This window comes from Neltuma alba, unplaced genomic scaffold, assembly GCF_004799145.2.
Source record: "Neltuma alba isolate B1F8T4 unplaced genomic scaffold, ASM479914v2 tig00010210_pilon, whole genome shotgun sequence".
NCBI lineage: Eukaryota > Viridiplantae > Streptophyta > Magnoliopsida > Fabales > Fabaceae > Neltuma > Neltuma alba.
The window spans coordinates 70,115-80,456 of NW_021635146.1; positions in this window are offsets into that span (position 1 = coordinate 70,115).

Here is a 10,342-nt window from a genome sequence, read left to right on the forward strand (position 1 = left end):
TCTATCATTCCCTAAACCATCCTTGAATAGACCAAAAATAGAAAGCATCACACCTTGGGATTTGTCATGAAATTTCAACTAAAATAACCCTTAAATCTAGCAAAAATCAAGTTTAGATATACCTTAATGGATCTTAGCTTGAAGCTTGATAGTTTTTCTTGAATTTGGAGGGTTTTAGGTGCTGTTTAGTGGTAAGTTTTAAATTTGGCAAAACTTTCCCTAATTTTTCTATTTTGGCCGAATTAAGAGCAATTAGGGGGTATTTATAGAGCTCCAAATCTGACCCTCTCCTGTCTATTGTGGCACCATTTTCTGCCACCTAAGGGGCCATGTGTCCTGTTATACCTTACTATCGTATCGTCTTAGGGTTCAATGAAAACCATTTTAGACCACATTGGATGGTCTTGGGCTCAATTTTATCTCAAAAACACTTATTTTTGGATTTTTACTATTCATCAGATAAAAATCTAGTTTTCTGGCCCAACTTCAAAATTTCATAACTTAATCTAGAAAAAATCAATATGGAGTGGTTTAAAATTATATATAAAGCTCTTTGAATGCTCTTTTAGGAAAAAAAAATCTTGTGAACCAATTCCATTGGAAAAAGCGTCAGGTTTTTGTGAAAGTCACCTCTGTCTATTAGGCAAAAACCCTTTTTCCAGATTCTAAACCTTAACTTTGAAAAATCATTAAAATTTGTGTAGTTGGCCATTTTTAACGTGTTAGCTATCAAAATGTCAGAACGTGATCTACAATCATGCCAAATTTCGTGATTGAACGCATTTAGGAACTTAATCAAAACGTCACTTAAAGTTGGCGGTGTCAGTAAATTTACAGCACTGCCCAGTACAATATTTACATAACCCAAAAATCCATGAATTTTTATGGTAAAATAGAAAAGAGAAACGAGAAGAGAAGGAGATCAAAGAAGAATATTAGAGAGAAAGGGAGAGCAAAGATGAAATGGGAATGGAAGAAAACTATCTGATATGTCAAAAGCCAAGTATGCTTACATGATAGAAACCTAGGGTATTTATAACCTAATTTTAAATAAAATAATTAAAATGCAAAATCAATAAATAGGTTAGTGGGTAGTTAACAAAATAAATAACTAACAAAAGAAAATTAATTAATTAAATCTATATCATTTCCCCCCAGGTTCAAAGAACTCACCACTGGAGAGTTAGAAAGCTGGTAGCTGTCAAGGAGGGCAGTATCTAAACGATGAAACTCATCCTCGGTGAGCCATGTAGCGTCTGCATCAGGATAGCCTTTCCAATGAATGAGGTGACAACTAATGGGACCTACTAGAGTTAGAACTGTCTACTCATCCATCACGACGTTAATGGCTTCTACGGGAGGCACAACTCTAGGCACGGGTGGGGTTGGGGCTTGGTGAGTCTGAGTACCTACAGAGTCATCAGAACACAAAGGGGGCAGCTCGAAAGTGCCCTGGTAAGGAACAAGATCCTCAACATTAAATACTGGACTAATAGACATATCTGCAAGTAACTCTAATAAGTATGCATTAGGCCCTAACTTCTTGGAAAAGCAAAATGGGCCAGAGGTGCGGGCGTGTAGCTCCTTGTAAGGCCTCTTTGGGAAACGCTCATGCCGTATATGAGCCATAACAAGGTCGCCAACATCAAACTCCTGGTGACGTCAACAGACATCAACAGCTATCTTATACCTGCCATTATTTAAAGCTAACTTACGCCTAACCTCAGCATGAATATCATGAAGGCAATGTGCAAAGGTCTCCACGAACTCAGAAGGGCAAGCAAACAAAGGAAGGGGAACAAGGTCAGTAGGCTGCTTTGGGTTGTGACCCTGGATAATTTGGAATGGGCTTTTGCCAGTGGATCTATTGACCGAGTTATTGTAAGCAAATTTAGCTATAGGTAAGACAAATCCCAGTTACCGGGCTTATCGCCAATTAAACTACGGAGCAGGTCACATAAGCTACGGTTAGTCACTTCAGTTTGTCTGTCAGTCTGAGGGTGAAACGCAGACGAGAACTTCAGTTGTGTACTGAAGATCTTCGAGAAGGTCTTCCAGAAATAGTTAACAAACTTAACATCCCTATCAGAGATGATGGTAGTAGGAAGACCATGAAGATGCATAACCTCTCAAAAGAAAAGCTTAGCCAGATGTGAGGCATCGGTAGTCCTACTGCATGGGATCAAATGTGTCATTTTCAAGAATTGATCAACTACAACCATGACAGAATCATGCCCTCGTACTGTCTTTGGCAACCCAAGCACGAAATACATACTAATGTCCTTTCAAGGTGCCTCAGGAACAGGAAGAGGCATGTACAACCCAATATTCCTCTTCTTTGCCTTTGTTGTATGGCATGTACGACATTGGGAAAGGATTCGAGCAACATCACACTTAAGGGAAGGTTAGTAGAACCTATCTTTAACTATGGTCATAGTCTTCTAAATGCCGAAGTGTCCGGCTAGCCCTTCCATATGTAATTCCCAAACGAGAAAATGATGCAGTGACATGCGGGGAATACACAACCTAGACCCACAGAATAGGTAGCCATTATCAATCAGGAAATTCACATGAGCTTGGTGGTTTTCGTCTTTAACCTTATAATAAATGATGCCAAAGTTAGGACACAAAGTGTACTCATCCTTGAGCTTGTCAAATCCCACGACATTAATAGTTAAGGTGTTGAGAACGTGGATTCTCTGGCTAAGAGCATCAGCTACCTTGTTCTCTACCCCTGGGCATTCAAGTATCATTGGGAGCTAAGGAACTTGAGAGATTGGTGGTTTGAGTAGATGACAAACTACTGGGGGAGGAGATAGTACTTCCAATGCTCCAACGAGCGAACAATGGCATGGAACTCTTTGTCGTACGTGGAGTACTTTTACTTGGCCTCATTAAGCTTCTCACTGAAGTAGGCGATGGGGTGGCCTTCTTGGCTTAGAATGCCTCCAATTCCAACCCTAAAAGCATCACAAGCAACTTCAAGCACTTGTTAAAGTCAGGTAAAGCCAGGACGAGAGCACTTGAGAGTTTCTTCTTAATAGTGCTAAAAGCTGTGGAGGCTGTGGGAGTCTACTTGATCTTATCCTTCTTCAAGCAGTCAATGATTGGAGACATAAGGGTGTTGAAATCTTTGATAAAACGCTGATAGAAGGACGCTAGCCCATAAAAGCTGCGTCTTCATGCAGTGTCTGCGGTTCTGGCCAATCTTGGATGGCTCGGACTTTTATGGGATCTGCAGATAAGCCTTGTTCTGAGACGATGAATCCAAGAAACGTAACTTGACTTTGCATGAAGGAGTACTTTGGTAGGTTAAGATAAAACTTCTCCTTTCGAAGGGTCAGGAGCACCTGTCTAAGGTGATGCAAATGGTCATCTCTGGATTTACCGAAAACCAGAATGTCATCAAAATAGACAACCATGAACTTTCCTAGATAAGGCTGCAACATATGCGCCATCACTCGTATGAATGTGCTCGGGGTGTTTGTTAAGCCGAATGGCATAATGAGCCACTTGTACAGTCCATCCTGCATCTTGAACATGGTCTTCCACTCATCTCCTGGTCTGATTTGAATCTGATGGTAACCATTGCAAAGATCAAACTTGGAGAACCACTTAGATCCAGACACCAAATCAAGCATGTCTTCTAACCCTAGGGATCAAGAACCGATACTTGACAGTTATCTTATTGATGGCTCAACTGTCAACACACATTCTCCATGAGCTGTCTTTCTTAAGAGTCAGAAGGGCAGGGACAGTGCAAGGACTAAGGCTACGCTGGATGTAGCCCTTCTCAAGCAAGCCATTAACCTGTCGATTGATCTCTTCCTGATCTTTAGGTTTCACCCTATAGTGTGGATGATTGGGGAGCTGTGATCCTGGAACCAAATCGATTGCATGCTGGATGTTCCTCATGGGTGGCAAGTCAGGAGGTAACTCCTTAGGTGCAACATCCTTAAACTTGTCTAAGAGTTGGGTCACCTCTTTTGGAAAATTGTCAGGTGTTGGTGCAGAAGGAGAAACGACCTTAGAAACGACGGCAAGGATGACATCAACCTCCCTACTTTCTTCGATGAACTGCTTCTCTGTCAGGAGGTGAAGGTTAATGGGCTTAGAGGTGGATCCTTTCAAGGGGCAGGACCTTTTACTTTATACTCAGGCTTCGCAAGATGGAGTAAGATGGTCTTGCCCTCATGGTTGAAGATGTGGTTGTTTGCTCAGCCTTGGATAGTGACATCATGGTCATATAGCCACGGGCATCCTAAAAGAATGTGAGACACATCCATGGGGATCACGACACACAAGACATCTTCCTTGTAGTCGCCTAAATGGAGTGGGACACGACACTGCTGGGTGATAAGCAACGAAGCGTTGTCGACCCATACAACACGGAAAGGCTTAGCAATTGGTTCCGTCTTAAGTCCAAGACGAGCGACACCTCGAGTAGAGATCACGTTCCTTTCGCTTCCACTGTCAATAACCAACTTGCATGACTTGTCAACATAATTCACAAAGGTGTGAAAGATGTTGTTCCGTTTCCAGAGTCATCTGGTGTTGGGACAGTCAGGAGACATCGCATCACTCCAAGATGGCCCAATGGCACTTCATCACAATTAATCTCTTCATCCACATCAGAAGGAATATTGATAGGGTTAACGACTACATCTGGCACGCTCTCGAGTAGTGCATCTTCTTGAGATTCGATAAGCAACCCACGTTACAGGCACCTTGAAGCGATGTGTCCCTTGGAGTGACACTTGAAACACTCTATTGATGAGCTACTCACACAAATGTTTGATGCTAATGACTCTCTTGGTCGTGAAGTACTTGGCCCTGAAAGTTGATGACTTACCCGTTGATTGGCCGAGGTAGCAGAGCTGCGAGCGGGATGAGACTCTTAACCGAAGAAGCTGGATGCCTGAAGGAGGGATATTTAGGCAGAGAGTCAATCTTGATAGCCTTATGATATGCTTCCTCTAAACTGTAGGGGCAGTTTACTTTGAGCTCCCTCTATATGTCATCCCTAAAACTGCTGATGAATCTCTCGATAATGACAAAACTCGGCTCATTTAAGTCGTTGCAAATCAGAAGGTCATTATATCAAGAGACGTAGTCAGTTGCCGACAAGGTTCCCTATTTGAGGCTATTCAATTGGTTGAAAAGTGTGCTCAAGTGGCTGACCAGTATGTACTTTTCCTTAAGGTTCAGCTTCATCTCCTCCCAAGTCATGACGGGAGGTTGCCCTAAGCATTTGAGGTTTGCTTGGACATGCTGCCTATAACGTCCTGAGTTTTATCAGGTTTTAATAGCCTCTTTTTGGTTGATTTTGAGGATAGATTAGTGATTTAATCTTGATCTTGGTGTTTGGCTTGGGATTGAGTTATGTTGAAGAAATAGGTGAACAATCCCTCTCAGGGTTTGTTCACTACGGCGAAGTAAAACTTCACCGCGGCGAACCGGGAGTTCCAGGAGGGAGTGTCCTTTCGGGAAGGTTTCGCCGCGGCGAAGTTAGGGGTATGCCACGGTGAAGGTTTTCTAGGCTAGCGAGAGTTTCCTCTCAGGAAGCTTTCGCCGCGGCGAAGTCAGGTTTTCAGGCGAGTAATCCCTCTCGGGATTAGTTCGCCGCGGCAAAGGGGGTCGAATCTATATAGTCGCGGGTCAAATATGCAAAAATTAGAAAATCTGAAGGAAGAGAGAGAGGCTTTGCTAGGGTTTCGAATTTTTAGCTTGGAGGGGGCATTTCTAAGGATCCATTACCTCAAGTAAGTGATTTTAACCTCTAATTTACTTTCTTTCTTGGAATTTCTGAGGATTTATGGTGAAACCCTAGAGTTTTCTAGGTTGTTATGGAATTGAGGTTTTTGACCAATTGTTTTGAGTTTAATTGATTGCTTTGGGTTAGTCTAAGTATTTAATCAGTGTAGTTTTCTTGGATTTGAAGAACTTGAGTTTTTGAAATTAGGGTTTATGGAAATGGGAGGTTTGTGATTGAGGATGATAATGTGGAGGTCGATTTTGAGTTTTGTGATTTGGGTTATGTTAAGGAAGGTTAAATTGGATGTTTAATCGGTTTAGAATGTTGTTAAGACTTCAATTGTTCAAATGGGATGTTTGGGTGTTGAATTCCTATAGTGGGTCCTTGAGGTTATGAGTTTTAATTGATGTTTGGAAAGGAATTAAGGTTTTAATGGATTTTTATGACCTTGGAGTGTTGTCTTGATGGTTATACCCTTTTTAGTTGGGTAGATTTGTGGTTGGAGCTAGGAATTTTGTGTCCTTAAGTGTTGTTTTGGCCACATTATTAGTTGAAGGCTAATACATGATGGTTGTGTGCTTGTGTAGACCGATTGTGAGCCTTGTGGGTGCACGCGGCCATATTGTTGGTTTGTTATTCCTTGCTCAGGCAAGAGGTAACCACTTTCCAATCCTTTGTACATGCTTTTGTGGTATTGTGAGTGGATTTATGTTTTATGCTCCGAGTAACAACTGTGTTCAAAGTGTATGTTGTATATTGAAAAGGAAAACCGTCTTGTGGGGTTTAAATTAATATTGATTGAATCTGAAATCTGTGAAAGATAGGCCACTGAAAGAAATTAATTGTGAAATGATCATTTACTCTTTGATTATGGTTTGAGCATGATGCATGAATTGGGGATTGGTGAGAGTTTTGATTGTTACTACCACATGGTAAGGCCTCCATTAATGCATGATGGTTGGCTCTTTACATCCCCTATAGTGAGGGATAGGCCTTTTGGCTCCTTACATCCCCCATAGTGAGGGATAGGCCGGGTTTGGCTCTTGAAAATCCCCCAAGGTGAGGGATATGGTTGATGGGATTGCATCATTGCACTTGCATGACTTGTTGTGGCTATCATTTATCATATTACTTGTGAACTGACCCACTTGACACCTCACGAGCACCTATTTAGTAGTACCTTGAATTAGAAAGGCTGGTTACTGGGACATTGTCTCACCCCGTGGTTTACAATATTTTCAGGTGAAGGTTCTAGGCGTGTGTCATCGGGAAGAGATGTAAAGGCTTGAGCTTGGTTAGCTTTAGGCCTCTAGCCCTTGTATATGTATGGCTAGTTGTATATTGCCACATTTAGGGCCCCTTTTGAAATATTTTGATTGCCCAGCCTTATTGTAAACTGAAGGGGATGTTATCTCCTTATTTTGGTTGGCCAGAGGTCATTTCTAGTGTCTTATGAAACTTTGATTTATTTTGTTGGAAACCACTTGGATGGGCTGATGTTGATGCCTTTTGTTACTCGGGTCAGAGGCTCAGAGGCCTAGTGGATGTTAATGAATGATTTTTAGTTGTATGCAACGGAGTTTGGGTTTGACTCGAGTTTGAATGTAAATTTCAAAAATTACGCAATTTCTTTCTACTATGGTAGTTTATTGTAACAGCTTTCCTTTTCTACCATAGTAGTAATTTTACGACAAGTTTATAATGTTTTGAGGTTAAGGGTTTTACACTGCCAATACTTCCATGCAGATCTGATGAGCTTTATCTTGGTAAAGCAAACACGCTGCATGTCACTCATATTGTACCACTCGAAGTAGTTGTCCATGGTGGCTAACCAATCGAGGAAGGCATTCGCATCTAATCGACCATCAAAGTCAGGTGCCTCAACCTTAACCCTCTTCATCGCATCATCATTGTAGTCTTGTCGAGGGGTGTCTTAGTATCACCTAGGTGGTGACGGGTCTTGTCCATATCTGGGGTGAGCTGTGTACCCTCCATAGGTACGTCGATTCCCAAGATGGGATTCATAACGATTCTCTGTACCTTGTTCATCCCATAGGTCGTCCTCTTCCTCGAGGGGTTGGGGAAAGGCCTCAACATGTAGCGGTCTAGCTTGTGGGTGATGCAGACCTATAGAAAGCTAGGAGCCTTTAGTGTGAGATGGTCTAATGGTGTTGAGCTTGGTGTGTGCTTGAGTGGTCTCAGGGGCATTTCCAAGAATTCCTTCTATACCTTCACTAAAGTCCTACCTATCAATTCTTAGGAGAGAATCTCTAATTTCCTGCTAGGAGGTCCTAAGCTCTTGATTAGCTATCTTAAGCTCCTGAGTAGTGGCTCTAAGCTCTTGACACGGGGAGTTATATTCTTGCTTAATCTCGGCCAAGGATTCCATAAGGCATTTGGTGAGTTCATTCAGTTTTAGTTCAAAGGTCTGAAGTCTCTGGTCTATTTAGGATTGAAGGGAGCTAACACGAGGTTCTAAGTATTGAAGTGCTTGGTCTAAGGTGTCTTGTCTATTTTCAATATCACAAATAGTCATGCAATAGATAGGTGAAAGCTAACAATAAATAACGAAGCAAGCAAAGAAGCTACTAATAAAATGAAAATAAAATCTTTTTTCCTTTTTTTGCCCCTTTTTTTCCTTCCTTTTTTTTCTTTTTTTCCTTTTTTTTAAGCTATAAAATAATAATCAGAAATAAATAACCAAAAATATATGTACAGGCAGCAGTGGTATCTAGCAAGAACAACGTCCCAAAGCAATAAAAGTAACCTCCAGTATACTAAAAAGTCACAGTAATTAATTAGAGGGTTGATTGGGCCTTATTGGCGTAGCTTTACGACACCAAAAAAATACCCCAATCCTCCTGGGTGACTACTCTTAGCGTTGGGAGGGTCAATGGTGGAAGAAATGGTGTGAAACAGGGTCAAAACAGTAAAAAACATGATCTGGGCAAGCTAGCAACGCGGCGGCACATGGAGACCATGGACAGGGACTATGACGGTGCGTGGGGGCATGTAGAACATCGGCTAGCCTTGAAATTTCTGGGTCTAGCCATGTTCCTCCTTGCGAACCCAATGGAGGTGGTTTCGCGCCAATCAGAGGTTGGACGAGAGAGTTATGAGCCTTCAAAGTGACGGTGACGGTGATCTCGCACAGTGGACTTTTTTGGTAGTAACTCACCGTGAAACTGAGTGGTCTGGACGATTATTGGCCAAAGAGGATGATGACGGTGGTGGTGCGGCGAGAGGAGGCCTGGGAGTGAATGGATAGAGGCGATTGGCGGCAAAAACTGGAGAGCGACGACACTGTGTGTAGCTTTTAAACTTAAGGGCGTGTTTAGATGGTTTGGATTGACATAAATTAGACACAAGGAAGCACAACCAGGCTTCGATGCCAAAATTGATGTAAAACAGAAAAGAGAAAGGAGAAGAAAAAGAGATCAGAGAAGAATATTAGAGAGAAAGGGAGAGCAAAGATGAGAACGGGAATGGAAGAAAACTATCTGATCCGTCAAAAGCCAAGTCTGCTTACACAATAGAAACTTGGGGTATTTATAACCTAATTTTAAATAAAATAATTAAAATGCAAAATCAATAAATAGGTTAGTGGGTAGTTAACAAAATAAATATTTAACAAAAGAAAATTAATTAATTAAATCTGCATCAATATGATACCATAATTTAACCTTCAGTCTGCAGCTTGCCCTTGGATGTTTCAGGTCCTAAAATGTTAGATTGCATTTAGAGAATGAGATTTCATTGAAATCCCAATAGCAAATTAACCAACTATATCATCAACAAGCATCATCATTATGCATAACTACATTAACTACTATTGGTGAACTAGCATGCTTATCATTTGGAAAACTCAACCATGCAAAGGTCAAAACAAGAAAGTGCAAAGAGCAGCCACATCACAATCAAGAAAGTTCATCCACATAATAGCAATTAATCATGCAATAATCAATAATGCCAAGTTAATGTTAGTAGTTAGGTTCAACTTGCTACCTTGCTCCAAAAGCTTGAGCTTTATTTGTTTCTCTTCTTTTCCTTCACAAATGTCAAAACCTAGCATGACAATCCACCAAAAAGGGCAGCAAGAATCATTAACCAAACCAAGCAAAAGCAAGAATACAACTTAAACATAACTCTTACTCCTAAAATTACTTCTTGACTTATTCCTACACGATTTTTCATGTTGATTCCAAATATGTGCTTAGATTTAAGAAAATAAAATTCCTCCTTTTAGTTTTCTCTTGACCGAACCAAAGGGGTTCTCTAACCAAAAATTACGATTTTGATTTTTAATGCTTCCAACACTTGTTCTTTAGGTTTATCATATACCATTTTTCATTTTAAGCACAATGGAAGCATTAAAACACTGAAAAACTCATCCTAGGGTCCATTTACTACCTTGGCCAAAATGAACCTCAAGAGACACAACGAAGAAAGTACTTCAAAAACAACCTATAACCACTTGCAACCACTAGGAACTAACATGTTTTGAAGTGTTCTAGCAAGTGTGATCAACAAAACTTCTTTCCCCACATGATAATCAGTTTGGCTAGCACCCTAAGAAGAGAAGAAATA